Below are 4,591 nucleotides of genomic sequence, written 5' to 3'. Positions count from 1 at the left end.
CAGGTTTCGTGCGCAGTTTGGGCAACACGCCTTAAAACTTGTATCGCCGTTCTCAACCTCCTGTGTACGATCTAAAGGACAATCTCCACAACTGTAGCCAACCAAACATAATGCTGAAGTGTATTGAACGGAATCATTATTTAATTATTTAGATGTATCTTTAGGATGAATTTGTTTACGTGAATATTCAATTCGTGAGTATTCAATCAGTAAGAGCTGAATTATAGGCACTGAACTGGACTGTTGGAACACTGCCTTGTATGTATTCAAGAGGAGTACATTAAAAAGCTATGAAGCTTTGATCAATCAATTTGTGCATGTACAGATTTGACATTGTATTCAAATTATTGCTCTTGCATTTGACAAAATAGCATTTATTCTTCGAAATAAAATAATATATTCTAACAAGATGCTCCATCAGACTGCATTTGTGAGTTTCAGTCATTTCTTGTGACTATGACTTTTACCTGTAAATGCAAAAAAAAAAATCTGAGTTGGCAGAAAATAACTTAAACTCACAAATGATGATTATTTTACACATACCAGAAGCAAGCCATTTAAATTTAACCTGTGATTTTGATGACAAAATTTGTAAATTCATACATTTAAAAAATATGTAAATTTATAGATTTTTATATCTGTAAATATACCACTTTTGTAGACCTGCGTATGCTATACAGTGGTATTGTTCAGAAACGTGATATTAAAATACAAGTAGTTAAAATAAGTATAAAAAATATGAGTGAAAAATCCCCAGCTCGCTCTCTTACAAATATACCTGCATCCAACAAAATTCAAAACTGAGAATCTATGGAGTTAGCAGTAAACATGTTAACGACGCACGACGTACACAGGGGTATCACAGTAGCTCACATTGAACAGTTTGTGCCCAGGTGAGCTAAACAGATACAAGCATTTGATGATGTTAGCGAAACAAAAGTTCATGAAGCGGTATACGGCCATTTTTCTCTTGTAATTACTAGTATGAGAGAGGTCCATGCTAGGATGATACAGATCAAATCTGGTGATGATTAATCAAGAAGTCTTTACTTGTAGCCTCCTAAAGTATGAGGCGGAATTATCTGAACAAAGAAAGGTTTGTACAAGGACGCTACGGGTTTTTCTGGAGAGGATTTGTAAAGCGGGTCATGAAAAGAGGTATTTTAAAGGTTTTTTTCTATCTTTTATCTCTTGCGGCCTGTAAAATGTATCAGACGGCAATATCTGAAAACAAAGTTGTCGAAGGTCCGCACAAGGATTCTACTGTTTATACTAATTTATTATTGATTGTGAAGCAAGTTATACAATTTATATAAAATACTCTCGACACCTCATTCCTGACACGAAGGTATGATGCTACAGACCATGCTTGCCAATGATCCAGCGGTTCATGACAGGAAGCCGTTTATAATAAAATATATCCTACGTTAGTTGTGGACCCTAAAAGAAATCAGACGTAATTATCAGTCAGTAAGTTGTTACGGTTGTCCACTGTACTTCAGATGAATTACCTCCCTTGAAGGGATTTTTTAGAAAAAGGTTGCAAAATACCTTCTGTTCGGCGGTCGTCTGTGGCTATTACGTGGAGAAAATGAAACAAGTAATTGAGACAAAGGTTCTCAACATTGATAGCCGCTTAACAGTGTAGTGTATGCGGATTTCGAACCCGTTGAAATGTCAGCCATGTTCAGGTCTCCTATGTATGCGGTGTTGAAGCATCCTTTAATTAGGATGTGGATGCATCACATTGTGTAGGTTACCTGCATGGCTGGCTTAGGCGAATGTGCCGTATTCTAAGGGTTCTAGAATGTGCATACACGGCACTCCCTTGAGGACAAATGTTTGTAAGAAAGTGAAAGATCCATCAAGCCATTTGAAGGTGTTTTTGTGTAGTTCTGGTGGTCCTTTTTGTGAATACAGAGGGCCATATAACATTAAACTGAAGGCTATGCAAGGCTTCCACAGATCGCTTGGTTTATGAGAAGAAGCCCTTTAAGGTCTATGAGAAACTAACACTGAAAGAACAAATTGATAGTGTACATTATGGAACTGTGACCAAAAGGACAGGCTATAGACAAATGGCTTGTGTATGAATAAGTTAAGAGACATAATCTAATCATTATAATTGTAATTTGGAAAATAGAAAATTAAGAAAAATAGGTTAGACAAATTATTATTTACCCATATTTTGGTGCAGTTATTTGCACACTGAATACAGCTACCTGCAGAATAAAGTATCATTATCTTTACAGATGCAATAAACATTAAATAATTCATACTTCAAGTTTCTTTATCAGACAGAGTCACTATCGCCAAAAATAGAAGATTTCCATTGTTGATCCTACAGTCACTTTACACAGGAAAAGTAGTTTCCCCCAAAAAAGTTAGGTGTCCCTTAAGTGACATAGTGGTGTCATGTTCTTCGCACGTACAATAAATGAATATAAACTATACTAGTATACGGCAACAGCAATTTTTACACTTTAAGATGAAATTGTTTTAAAATCTCAAACAAACAAAAAATATTCTTTCTTATTTTCTAATTACCCGACCAGCTATCATGTATTCATTGAACTCTAGAGGCATTGCGGATGGCTATCGTATCTATCGCAGTCTCCGCTCGGTCATCATTTAAGTAATGAATGAGTGTTTTTGTACTTAAGCTGGTTTATATATTGGCGACTCATTAAGAAGACCGTTAATAATTTGTAATTTTAGTTGCAGGACAGAGCAAGACACAGAAGATGCTCCAGAGGCTTCCAAGGTGCAGATTAAAGGCACACATATATGTGACGCGTGTCACAATGTTATGTTTGTCTGGGGAGCGGGAAATGTAACTCACGACGCCGGAGCTTGTAGCCAGATAGTGTTACAACCGAACCACTGCGTCTACTTTATAATTGTATGGAAGTCAATCAAGAGCCGTTTAAAATTGATACTACTGGCTGGGAACCAGTAGCCGGACAAATTTTCATATTTCGGCTCCATTGTTTTCTCAAAAAGTATTTGACATAAATGAAGCATCTGATATCGTAATCAGCATCACATTGTGACGTAAAATACGGGCTCCACGGGACCTCAAACGGGATCTAAAAAAGAAGTTATTTTCCCCGTGAGGTAAACCAGTAACCGGACAAATATTTTGACGACTGTTTGCTGTTATTTTGATATCGAAATAAGTAATTAAACTATTTTAACACACTTCTTTATCGTTAATATCTCAAACAATGCACATGCAAGATAACAGTAGCAGCGGCGAAAGCAGAGACGCTAACTCAAAAACCTTAATTTCGTCTAACACGAACTTGTTAATTTAAATAGATATAGAATAAAATTAGTGCAAAAATCGACAGCCATGCATTTTCTGTAACCGTCATCAGCAGAAAATCAATATGCAGTTATTTTATTTCTTCCCCGCTTGATACCTCGACAAATTAAAACAATATTTCGCATATGCAATGCTATCTTCATGTCCCGTTAAGACCGAAACTTGTTTTGTAAACACAGGTGAGGTACGATCATAAAACCTAACATTATACAGCCTTGTGAAACAGTGGTTTCATGTAGACATGAAGAACAAACATCTAAATACATGTAATCCATATGAATCAATTGCGTGAATAACTCAAAACTAAAGCGGTCATTACATGTGTCCTGACACTGGTCGTGTCTGGATACTGGTTCCCAACCAGAATATGCAGTATTTTTCAGACGCGTAGATCTATGTTTTTGCGAAATCGCCCTTTGGAAAAATTTAGATGCAAAATATTATGAACAACTTACAGATTTTTTTATATCATAGTTCAAGCCTTTTTGGTTATTCTCGAAAGTTATCCTTGGAAGCCTGTAGTGTCCACATGGATATGAAAATACGCTATAAAAATGCTACATTTCAAACACTCAGACTCTCTATTATGAAGCCGAGGAAACAATGATGTCACATACCCTTTACCAAAAAGTCCTTCAATCGCGGGTGATAGAACATATAAATAATATCAGCGGTACTTTATTCTCTTTATAAAAAGTTTGTCAAATTTCATACGTACACAGCTGAACGAAAAATTCAGGGTATATCGTAATTTTGCATCGACGTCACTGAGCAACATCCAGCCATTGATAGGATGTAAAAAGATTGCGGATGTGCAATGTGTTTTACCTTTCGGCGGGAAAATATTGCATGTGCGTGTCATCTTATACGCTACTGTGTACGTGACAGTTGAGCAGATAAATATAAACACGTTTTCTTATTTAATACGAATGAATTTATTACTAATTAAGAAAATATTAGCATTCTATTTACTGACAAATCATTATATGAACGATAAATATGCTCATCTGTATCTACACATATATTATGAATGATGAATGTGTATATATTTATCTATTCATCTAAGGTTGTTTTTTAAATTTACTGGAAATATCAGATTGGGATGTTTTAATGTTTCTATGTTTCTGCAGAACATAGACATTGGTGAATATCCATTCTATGCGAATTTAAAAGGTTCTTGTTGACAAGTTGAATGACATTACAAAAACGTCAGATATATAAGAGATAGTACTTACATTTATTTATTATAAATTCTGTATCTGA

This window comes from Mercenaria mercenaria, chromosome 6 (assembly GCF_021730395.1).
Source record: "Mercenaria mercenaria strain notata chromosome 6, MADL_Memer_1, whole genome shotgun sequence".
Lineage (NCBI taxonomy): Eukaryota > Metazoa > Mollusca > Bivalvia > Venerida > Veneridae > Mercenaria > Mercenaria mercenaria.
The sequence above is the reverse complement of the archived record's forward strand: the minus strand, read 5'-3'. Positions refer to the sequence as shown.